The sequence below is a fragment of the Bos grunniens genome, chromosome 4 (genome assembly GCF_055505025.1).
Source record: "Bos grunniens cultivar Pamir isolate PY7600 chromosome 4, Bosgru_T2T1.0, whole genome shotgun sequence".
Taxonomy (NCBI): Eukaryota; Metazoa; Chordata; class Mammalia; order Artiodactyla; family Bovidae; genus Bos; species Bos grunniens.
In genome coordinates this window covers 55248824-55261142 of record NC_141168.1, presented here as the reverse complement: position 1 = coordinate 55261142, position 12319 = coordinate 55248824, and the positions used below count along the sequence as shown (strand labels likewise).

The 12319-nt window shown below is 39.1% G+C and overlaps 1 protein-coding gene across 1 annotated transcript in view; it reads right to left on the bottom strand.

Moving 5' to 3' along the window:
- Window positions 1–420, bottom strand: part of ITPRID1 (ITPR interacting domain containing 1) — a 121521-nt gene extending 121101 nt beyond the window's left edge. The window contains exon 1 of the mRNA XM_086398475.1: window positions 288–420. The gene's annotated coding sequence lies outside the window, so the exon portion shown is untranslated. The remainder of the gene's footprint in view (window positions 1–287) is intronic.
- Window positions 421–12319: the final 11899 nt, after the last annotated feature.

Genomic DNA, 12319 nt, shown 5'->3' with positions numbered 1-12319 from the left:
ACTTTTTTCATGGAGAATTAATTCTCCTTTTTCTGTCTGTTCCTCGGTGAACTTTTCAATCTCCTCATCACCAATGACATTTAACGTCATTTTGTTTCTAACAGCTGCAGTCCCCTCAATTTCACCTTCATTCAACTCAAGCCTGTTAGCTTAGTTTCAGTGAAAAGATTATTACAGATAGGAAGAGAGAGAAAGCAAGCTGATTTCCTGTGTCTCTTCTCTCAGAGATCAGGGAGAGCATTCAGGTTGCTATGGCACAAAGGAAAGATTCTGACAAACAGTCTTACCTCCTTCAGCTGGAGTAGAGCTGAGGGAACAAGAAAAGTTTATTCCCTAAAGAAACCAATTGTCACAGTCCTGTCCACCAGCACCATCCACTAGTAACAAAAGCTCAACTGCCGAACTATCTGAAAGTTGTATAGGTGGACAGTTCCTGCAGGAAAGTCAGTAGCATTTGCTTAATCTTGCATAACATTTTCATAATCCATGCCCATTTGTCCTAAGGCGGGGGGGGCGGGGGGGACTTGTTTTCCTGATCTTTTATATCAGGAAGAATTTGAAACAGGGAACTTAGACAGTGAAACTCCTTCAGACAAATGAACCAGACTAGAGGAGACTTCCTGCATTCCTTGGCCCCACAAGATTTTTGGAGATCTACTTTGTGCCAGACCATGGGCTGGGAAAAGGAAATGTGAAGATAAATCACTCTTCCCTCTCCAATGGAGCTTGCTGCCTTTGGAGGGCCACAGTCAGTGGTTCCCATGGAGGAATACTGAGGGCAGAGAGGTAGAGGGGATGTACCATCTAATGGGAACTTGAGAAGGCTTCCCTTCACCAGGGACATAATGCCTGCCATGAGTTTTGAAGCATGATTAAGAGCTTTCCTGATGAATAAAGATTGAGCTAGGCTTAGAGAATGCATAAACAAAGGCACACAATTATTGAACTGGGTGATACATTTGGGGAACTGCAAGTTGTCTGTATGGCTGAAAGGCAGAGTGTGGGATAGCAAAGGGGCAAGATAAGGCTGAAGAAAAAGGAATTCTCACCTGGTGGGCTGACTTATGACTTAGAAAACAATAATTGTGAATCTGGCTACTTATAACGATTCTACACTTTAGTGTCTGAACTCAGCTTATCATTTGTAATTGTGAGAGGGAAACATTGAAGGGAAGAGTTCAACATATATTTAGTTACTCTGTATTCTCACAAAATGAGTGGTTTGGTTGGTTAAATGACTTAGCTTGAATTAGAACACTGAAATACCAACTTCCAAATAATTAGAATTATTAAAATTTGTTAAATATTAAAGCTGTCATTAGCACATGGGAATTTTCCTCTGACACTTTGGAAGGATCTTCAAGGCTTTAGAAAGGATTGGGACTATGATCAGCATGAGTACAACTCTGTGTAAGGTCCAAGTTGATTGCCCACAAGATCTGCTGGGGAAGAGGTGTTCAGTTTTCCTAGCCTAAAAATCACTTGCACTTACGTATTTTTATACTTTTGTGTCCTGAGAAAACTCCTGACAGATTGAATTTGGATCAGCATAATAAATGAAGCATTGCACTAATAATGTTAATACAAACAATCAGGATAAACCACATTTCCCCACCTGATCTAACAAACATATGGTCTTGCGGTTGAAACTTGGCAAGTTAATTGTCATAAGAACCCTGAAAGGAAGGTGGAATGAATTGGTAATTTTATCCCTAGGTCAGACCTCAGTCCTTGACATTTCCCTGTTCCCACAGACTGGCAAATCCGTAAACTAGCAAGCACATTCTGTTGACAACATTTCTTCCTTGGTGAATTCACATTAGTGATTATAATATGCTCCATTAGTATTAGCCTTACAGATTCATTAAGTGCTTTCACATACATTAATTTTACTTTGTTTCTGTAGACTTGCCCTTACCCAGGGCAGGAAACTTGTTGTTTTTTATTGTTTGTTTGTTTGTTTGTTTTCTCCTTCTACGTTTAGTCCCTTGGACTGCAAGGATATCCAACCAGTCCATCCTAAAGGAAATCAGTCCTTAATATTCATTGGAAGGACTGATGCTGAAGCTGAAATGCCAATACTTTGGCCACCTGATGCAAAGAACTGACTCATTGAAAAAGACCCCGATGCTGGGAAAGATTGAAGGCGGGAAGAGAAGGGGACGACAGAGGATGAGATGGTTGGATGGTATCACCGACTCAATGGACACGAGTTTGAGTAAACTCTGGGAGTTGGTGTTGGACAGGGAGGCCTTGCGTGCTGCAGTCCATGGGGTTGCAAAGAGTCGGATACGACTGAGCAACTGAACTGAACTGACTGACTGACGTTTAATATATAAGAAGCTAACACTCAGAAAGGTGACTTGCTTTGTCCAACGTCACATGACCCGAACCACAATGCTGGCTTCTATCTCCAAGTCTGAGTACCCTTTTGCAGTATCACTGCTTGAGGACATTTCCTTTGAAGGGAGCTGTCCACAGTTAGTAATGTGTACTTGGATGGTCTCCAGGAACTCCTGAAAATTTTCCAGAGTTCTCAAGTGATTTTGGATGGCACAATGTCCATGTTCCCTTAGCCACCTCCAATGTCCTGACCGGTACATCACTTCATAAAACTGGCTGTTTCCTTCCACCTTGGCTTTGACCTCTCTTGTACTCACCTGGCTTTCCTAGGTTCTGTCTCCTGCCTCTACTTGGACTCCCTCTCCCTCTAGCATCTTAGAATTTCATATCTCTTTTGAATGCCTTTAATGCATCTTGTGTACATGATTATAATATCACTTGTCTATGTGACTTTCTTATCCAGTAGACTTGAAAATGCTGTACAATTGAGCCAATAACTTAACTTTGTTCATAGCCTTGCACTTGTTAACCCCAGAAAATGCTGCTGCTGCTAAGTCACTTCAGTTGTGTCCGACTCCGTGTGATCCCACAGATGGCAGCCTGCCAGGCTCCCCTGTCCCTGGGATTCTCCAGGCAAGAACACAGGAGTGGGTTGCCATTTCCTTCTCCAATGCATAAAAGTGAAAAGTGAAAGTGAAGTCGCTCAGTCGTGTCCGACCCTCAGCAACCCCATGGACTGCAGCCTTCCAGGCTCCTTCATCCATGGGATTTTTCCAGGCAAGAGTTCTGGAGTGGGGTGCCACTGCCTTCTCCAACCCCAGAAAATAATCCTCTGTATTTCTGATCTCAATAAATGATATAACCATTTACTCAGAGTCCAAGTCAGAAACATGGGAGTTATTTAAGGTGTATAGGCATATATCTGGAGAAGGCAATGGCACCCAACTCCAGTACTCTTGCCTGGAAAATCCCATGGACAGAGGAGCCTGGTAGGCTGCAGTCCATGGGGTCGTGAAGAGTCGGACATGACTGAGCGACTTCCCTCTCGATTTTCACTTTCATGCATTGGAGAAGGAAATGGCAACCCACTCCAGTGTTCTTGCCTGGAGAATCCCAGGGACGGGGCAGCCTAGCAGGCTGCCGTCTATGGGGTTGCACAGAGTCGGACACGACTGAAGCAACTTAGCAGCAGCAGCAGCAGGCATATATCATCTTCATTCTCAGCACAATCAAGCCTTTTCAATTCTTCCTAATTTGCTCTCAGATTTTTCCTTTCTTCTCTGTCTCCACCAACACTACCTGTTTATGCTTGAACATTTCTTTTCTGAATTTTCTCAGCCACCTTGTTTGAAGTGCTCAAAAGATTTTTCCGTACATCATGCCTGTGCAGATCCTGCTTCCTCTTTTGTCATAAATTTCCCCTACTTCTTTGCCTATATAGTTCTTATTCATCATACAAGACTCAACTCAATTTATTTTGCTTATTCATTCTACCATTGATAAAACCTCAACTGAGCTCTAGTGCTACCCAATCACCTACATTTAAATAATGTGCATTCTTGTTCATGTCTTTCACGACTGCTGCTGCTGCTGCTGCTAAGTCGCTTCAGTCGTGTCTGACTCTGTGCGACCCCATAGACGGCAGCCCACCAGGCTCCTCTGTCCCTGGGATTCTCCAGGCAAGAATACTGGAGTGGGTTGCCATTTTCTTCTCCACTTTCATGACTAGTATTGCATAATGCTGTATATGAGTTTATCAGGACTACATACCTAGTAGTGAGATTTTAAGATCAGGTCATCTAGTCAAAGTCACCAAGGTTGGTCCAGAGTCAGGATTGGTGAGAATGACGATTCAGACATGGCTAAGCTTATATTTTACTTTGCTTTTGTGTAAATGATATATTTAAGATCAAGAATTTATGGTGTTTTCAATGACCATAGCTCCCAGGGGTCTCTTTTTAATTCAAGGGGACACCTCCAGAGTTTAGAGATCTTAGTTAGCTTCAAAAAGTGAAGGTCACGCCAGAGCAAAATCTTGGGCTACCTTCTTCAATGTTTTGGGTGGGAATGTAGGGTTGGTGGGAAACAGTAACATCAATGGCCCACCTTAGAGTGACAAAGGGAATTTTATGCCACAGCAGAACTGAATAATCTAGTTGCTTTTCTGTTTGCTTTTTCCTTATGGCATTGCAGTACGTATTCATTTCCACAGATCAGTCAGGCCTTTGCCTACCATAGTGAGTTTATGCATTCCTAATATTACCTAGTTCTGACACATTGCTCTCGAGAAGGGTGCATTATTGTCTGCATTTCCACCAGTGGTTCAGGAGAGATCTCATTACCCAAGCGCTTGCTAACTCTGGATGTTACCTGATTTTCACCAAGATGAGTATAAAGCAGTGTGTCTGAATTTTTAAATTTTTGCTTCTCTTACCACACTTTCACTAATAGCATTGTATAGTCATAACCTTTGCCTATTTTCTATCGTGTTCACTTTTTTTTTCTGGTTGATTCATTAGAGTCCCTTGTATTTTCTAGATTAATCCCTTGTTGGTTTTTGAAGTTGCAATATGTTCCCCCTAATCTGCCACCCATATGTTAACATAATCTATAGAGCAGTTCACTAAACAGAGGTCTTTAATTTTGATGTTGTCAAATCCAACATCTGCCTTATGGTTTGTGATTTGGGGTCCTTATTTAAGAAGTACTTCCAACCTAATGATTTTTAAAATTAGCATGTTTTCTCCCATTCATTCTATAGCTTTACCTTTTATATATAGGTCATTTATATCTTTGGAGTTCACTTTAGATATGATATAAAGTGTGGACCTAAACTTATTTTATGTGTATTATGAGCCAGTTTTTGGAATACTATCCACTAAACAATCCTCAGTCAACTCACTGCTCCTTACCCCTGTTTGTGGTGCCATTTATTTAGTATATCAAATCCTTCTCTGTCTCTGTCTTTATCTCTGTATGTGTGTATGTCTATATCTGTCTCTGTATCATGTATATGTCTTTGCATATATCTATCTGTTGAGAGATATCTACAGACACAGTCACATATACACACCCTGTGGGCTCTAGTTCTCTGAAAAACTCTGACTAATACAAATATAGAAGAATGATAAGTTTGTGTTTGACAATTTTGCTGAACTCTCTTATTTGTTACCGTATTTTGAAAATTCTGTTAAGCCTTCTATGCAGATGATCATATAATTCACAGCAATACCTATGTTGCCCCCTTAATTTCTATCTTCATACCTTTTCTTTCTTCTCCATCTTGTACTTTTTTTATTATTATATTGGATAGAACATCTAGCGGTATTTTAAACAATACAGAAGTAGTGATAGAGGGCATACCCTTGTCTTATTCCCTTCATTAAAAGGATCAAATTTATATGTTTCTGATTCAAGTGATGTTTTCTGGATATCTTTAATATGCACACTTTATCAAGGTAAGGAGACTATCTTCTAGTCTTAGTTTTCTACTCATTTTTAAGTGTTCCTTTTATGTACCACTTTCCTGAGATAAATCCTCATTGAAGTAATGTGTCATCTTTTAAAGACACTAAGTATTCCATTGTTGTTTTTAGTCACTAAGTTTTTTCAGACATTTTTGCAATCCCATGGATCATAGCCCACCAAGCTCCTTTGTCCATAGAATTTTCCAGGCAAGAATACTACAGTGGGTTGCCATTTCCTTCTTCCGGGGATCCTCCCCACCCAGGGGTCAAACCCACGCCTCCTCCATTGGCAGGAGAATTCTTTACCACTAAGTCACCTGAGAAGCATCAGCTAATATCTAATTTGACTTCTTTAATCTATGTTTTTAAGTGAAATGTCTGTACAATTTCCATTTCTTATGCTATCTAGATTTAAAATTACAAATATACTAGTCTCAAGAAAATTAAAAAAAAATTTTTTTTTTTAAATGAATAGAACTCATTTAGAGCCACCTGGGCCTGGGGCTTTCTGTTGGTGAAAGTAGGCAGAAGACCTTAGATTGTTATTTTGATGATATGATTTATTCGTGTTTTCTATTTCTTCTTGTGCCAATTTTGATATTTAGTATATTTATAGAAATTCATACATTTGGCTCAAGTTTTTCAAATTGTTGCCTATAGTTGTTCATGATATTATTTTAAACTTTACAAGCTTTCTATTTTGTCCATAGTTATATCTTAACTTTCCAAAATATTTTATAGATAAACATTTTAAATTTTCTTGATTAGTCATGGCTTAAGTTTATAAATCTTTGCAAAGATACAAGTTTTGATTTTATTATCTTCTGTATTGCTCTTTTGTTCTCTATTCCATTTATTTCTGCTCAAATCTTTATTATTTCCTCATTCCTCATTTTTAAGTGCTAACTTCTTTATTTTATATCCACCTTCTATATTAGAAATTTTGTTTTATCTTATTTATTGATTATATATTTAAAATCATAAGATTTCTTTTAAGTCATTGCAGATTTCTTTTTAGTTTGTGTGATGTTGGTTGATGGTTTGAAATTGATTCATGGCTAGTACTTCAATTTTTATGATTTCTCTTTATACTATTATAAATAATGTAAATTTCTCTTTTATGGTTTCTCTGTATAGCTATTAGTTCTGATATTCCTTATATTTCCGAGACTATCTTTTTTAATATTCAAATTTAAGTGAAAATTTAGCTGGATTTAAAATTCTAGATTCAATATTTTTTCCCTTCAATCTTCTGAAATTGCATCCCATTATATACTTGCATCCAGGATTGCTATTGAGAAATCTGATGTCTCTCTGATTATCATTCTTCTGTAGGTGATCTTTTTCTGCTCAGAGGCTTTCAGGACTTTCTTTTTTTCTTTCAGGTTCTTAGATATCACTATAATGCAACTGCAATATATTTAACATTTGTACTTTCAAAATTTCTTTATGAATTCTTGTTCCAGGTTGTAGCTATTACACAAAAAGGCTGAAAGTAAATATCGTCTCTTGAGAATACTTATTGAGTAGTTATTATCCATTTATTTGTTGCATTGACACTTATTATATGTCAGGTATTATTCTCCATGCTGGTAATACAGCTCAGATAAAACATGTCTCATTGAATTTATATTACAGTGGAGGGAGATAGACAAGCAAATGATCAAACAAATGTCAGATGATAATAAGTTTAAAAGAGAAATATAAGCAAGGAAAGGGACAGGAAATTTGTGTGGGAGTCATATTTTTAAACTTTTAATTTTGATATAATTCCATTCTTAGAGAAAACTTACAAAAATAGTACAAATGATGTATACATGTCACTCACTCTTCAATTCCTTATTCTTAACATTTTACCATACTTGCTGTGTTCTCCTTCTGTCTCTCTCCCTATGTGTGTGTGTGTGTGTGTTTGTGTGTGTGTGTGTGTGTGTGTGTGTATGCTGTGCTGTGGTTCGTCACTCAGTTGTGTCCAACTCTTGGCAACCTCATGGACTGAGCTCGCCAGGCTCCTCTGTCCATGGAGATTCTCCAGGCAAGAATACTGGAGTGGGTAGCTTATCCCTTCTCTAGGGGATCTTCCCAACCCAGGAATCAAACCGGGGTCTCTTGCATTGCAGGTGGATTCTTTACCAGCTGAGCTACTTGGGAAGCCCCTGTATGTATGTGTGTATGTGTGTATTTCTATCTATCTACAGGTATAGATAATCTTTATGCAGATACAGATATATAGGTCTGAATCATCTAAGAGTAAATTATAGAAATGATACCTCTTTATCCCTGAAGATTTCAGTGCTTAATGTCTAAAAGCAAGAGCAGTCTACTAAATACTACTATGTGTGTGTGTGTGCTCAGTCACTCAGTCAACTCCTTGCAAACCCATGGATTATAGCTTGCTAGGCTCCTCTGTCCATGGGGTTTTCCAGACAAGAATACTGGAGCAGGTTTCCATTTCCTACTCCAGAGCATCTTTCCTACCCAGGGATTGAACCTGCATCTCTCACATATCCTGCATTGGCAGGTGGGCTCTTTACCACTGTGCCACTAGTGTCTAGGAAGCTCCTAGATACTAATATGCCAGTGTTCAAAATCAGGAAATTAACATTGATAAAATATTATTATTGAATTTATAGACCTTATTCAGAACTCACCCATTTTGTTCCCCATAGTGTCTTCTATAACGAAAGACAGAGCTAACAAAAGATGGATCATGAGCTGCATTCAGTTATATTGTTTTTTTATTCTCTTTTATTCTGGAACACTCCTAAATATTTTGAATATAATGTCAGCAACATTTTGAAGCATTATCTTGCAGAATATTCCTCAATCTTGGTTTGTCTAATGTTTCCCCATGATTAGATTCAGGCTATGCATTTTGCAAAAATAACACTAAAGTGATTCTATGTTCTACTCAGTGCATTAAATCAAGTCATATGAAGTCAATTAGTCCCACTATTGGTAGTGTTAACTTTAATAATTTGATGAAGGTGGTGCCTTGCCATATATGAAGTCATTTAAAGATTTTCTCTGGCTGATTAATATTCCTTTATCCAGTATAGGCTCTTCAAGTTGTTCTCTCCCTTTCAATGTGGTTTGCTCTTTAGCTATCTTTCTGTTTTTTCCTTCTGAGTCCACATTCCCTTGGAAGTAGTGGGCATCTCAGTTGGTGATATGAACCTGTAGGAAAGAGCTGAAGTATATATCCTTCCTTATGTCCTTAGGAGTTTAAATAGTAGGAGAGAATAAGGGAATCCCCATCAGACAGAAGAGCCTCTGAAGCTACATTCATACCTGTGGATATTAATACTATACCTACTTGACTCTAGAATGGCTTTGAGATACAAAATAGTTAATAAATATTCATTTGCTTTAAAATAGTCCAAATGTGTTGTATTGATAGCTTAGCACTTGTCTGTGGAGTTTACTGTGGAAAAAAGACCTATGTGTGCTACAGACCAGCTTATAAGGCGTATAGATATAAGTAAGTCATTCGAACAGAGAAGCCACTTCACTCTCCAGCCATATCAGACTCCTGTAGTTCCCAGCATGTGTTAATCTCTTAACTGTATCCAACTCTTTGCCACTGCATGGACTGTAACTGGCCAGGCTCCTCTGTCCATGGGATTCACCATGCAAGAATACTAGAGTGGGTAGCCATTCCCTTCTCCAGGGGATCTTCCCGACTCAGGGATTGAACCCAGGTCTCCTGCATTGCAGGCAGGTTCTTTGCCATCTGACCAGCTTAGGGTATCTCTAAATTCTGAACATGATCTGACTGCATGTAAGTGGATCTGGTCCTTTATTTTTCAATTACTGATGAATCCCTGGTCACTGGACTCAAGTCAATTTGCTAATTTTTTCTTCAGGGCTGAAAACAAGTGCTGTAACTATTACAACCTCTACCCCTTACTCTCACCAAAGGGATTTTCATTTACCCTGAGTTTAGAGGTGAGTTAATCACACCAGTTACTCACAGTCTCATTTCCCACTTCTGCAGCCAAGTATTTTAGGCCACTGGCCAAACGTTGTGGTGAGAGAATGGTACAGGTGGAATTCAGCTATGAAGCTGTTATTCTATCACAGTGAGATACGGAGAAGCTCTGCCTGTGATAGAATGTCTTGTGCTTCTACCAGAGAAAGGAAAAATGTTAACCCAATTAAATAAAGAGGCTGTTCTAAGGCTTTCATTATCATAGAATTTTACTTGTGAAAGGTTTTCCCATATGCAACAGGTTTTCTTTCTCTTCTTTCCTGCTTCTACCAAACTGGAATGAATTCACAACCTTTGCACAGAACAGTGGTGCTGAGGGAAATATTTCTTTACAACTTAAGAAATGCAAACTACTCTGCAAATATCCTCCTGGGTCTGTTGACAGAGCAGGAGTGGCAGTAAACCTCCTTGCTAAAAGGTATAGAGGGATTTCTGGATTTTCTTCTCCCTTCTGGTTGTTTTAGGAACACAGGTGTTGGCAACCTGACCCTTTTCATGGAAATAGAGCTGGAGGCACAGAGTTGGAGGCACTATGAATGTGTGCGGTATTAGGAAGTGAAGGTTTCTCACCTTCAGTCCCAGGAGCTCTGACCTCATAGTACTCTCCCTCTCCACCCTCCATATTTTTCCTATGACTGTGGCCGTGGGAACATCAACTCTCCCTACCACAATACATCACCTAGTTTTATATCAGTGTTTCCCATGACCAAACAAGTTGTGCATGGTGAAGGTGGAGTGCAAACCTGGACCTTTATCACTCCAGAGCTGAAAGACTTTCCTTGATATGCTAAGTGTTTAAAATGTGTTGCTTCACACAGGTCCACAGCTTATCTTCCTTTAACTATCTGAAGCCCAGATCAAAGGAGCCATATCTCTTCAATCAATAATCAAAACAAAATTATACCTCTATGCATAATGATACAGCATATTTAAAACAAAGAAAGTTCTAGAAAAATCTAGTAAGCATTGTCATGATACACCTTGTTCTTGGGATCCAACATATTCAGTAAACATTTACTAGATGTTTGCTATCTTCCTTAGTCTCTGTTAAAAGATAAGTTCAAAATATGAGCAATTAGAGCCAGTCATGGGCAAAAATTGTGTTTTCCACTTCCTGTTTTAGGAGGCCCAGCACCTACCTAACCAAGTCCCAGCATAGGGGACCAGAAATAAGACCCACACTATAATTCAAACCCAATTTAAGATATTCTTTTTTACTATATGAATCACTGAGCACTATGGTTCAACAAAGCCAAATCTCTAAAACTTTCTAGAGTAGGGATGTAGCATCGTGCTCAAGAGCAGCTTAAGAGTCAAATATATCTTTCTTAGATGGTAACAATGACCCTATATGCAAGACAGCAAACGAGATACAGATGTATAGAACAGTCTTTTGGACTCTGTGGGAGAAGGCGAGGGTGGGATGATCTAAGAAAATAGCATTGAAACATGTATATTATCATATGTGAAGCAGACCGCCAGTCCAGGTTCAATGCATGAGACAGGGTGCTCAGGTCTGGTGCACTGGGATGACCCAGAGGGATGGGATGGGGAGGGAGGTGGGAGGGGGCTTCAGGATGGGAAACAACACATGTACACCCATGGCTGATTCATGTCAATGTATGGCAAAATAAAGTAATTAGCCTACAATTGAATAAAATTTTTTTTAAAAGCTATAGCAAAAAAAAAAAAGTCAAATACATCTTTCTGTTTTGAAAAACTCTGTGGAATTTTTCCCTTTAGGCTTCTGAGCTATGGAGCAACACACTAAGACCACAGCACAAAGCTGATGAACATCTGAGCTATGAAAGAAAGCAAAATCAACCCAACCCACTGGGTCTGAGCACAGCCAAAGGGTCCTCAGTGGTACCGTCAGTGACCCGCATGGCAGGCATCTCCACTGTGCAGGGCTTGGAGAAGAGCCAGGAATCAAGGCCTGAACTTCTGGGAAGATTCTACAGTCATCATGGGACTGGTTTTTCAACTTAAGCAAAAAATAAATAATTCAGATAAGCTTGCTAAAGGCAGGCCAAGGAAGGGGAACAAAAGAGCTTGATGGTATGTATTTCTCTTATTATTGAAGGCTTGCCCTCAAAGGGCAGGAAAGAAATGTTCATAAGAGGTGGGGGCAGGTGACTGAGCACATACCCAACTTAGTGAATATTTTCTGCTTATCTCAGCCTTTATAGGACAGCTTAGCCTTGTTTGGAGTCAAATTTCCCCTCCACTTTGTAAAATAGTTTACGTTTCCTACAAAAGCAATTTGATCTGAAGGGTGAGGTACCATTTGGTAATAAAAGCGATTAATAAAAAAGTCCAATCTGCTTTAAATAACTGACCTTTCCTTAAGCTGGTAATGTGACATCTTATTTAACATCTATCCAAATCTGAGACTGAAACAAGCAACAACATACATCTTCCAAAGATTTCCAACATTTAGCACTTTCAGTTCAGTTCAGTTGAGTTACTTAGCGATGTCCAACTCTTTGTGATCCCATGGACTGCAGCACAACAGGCT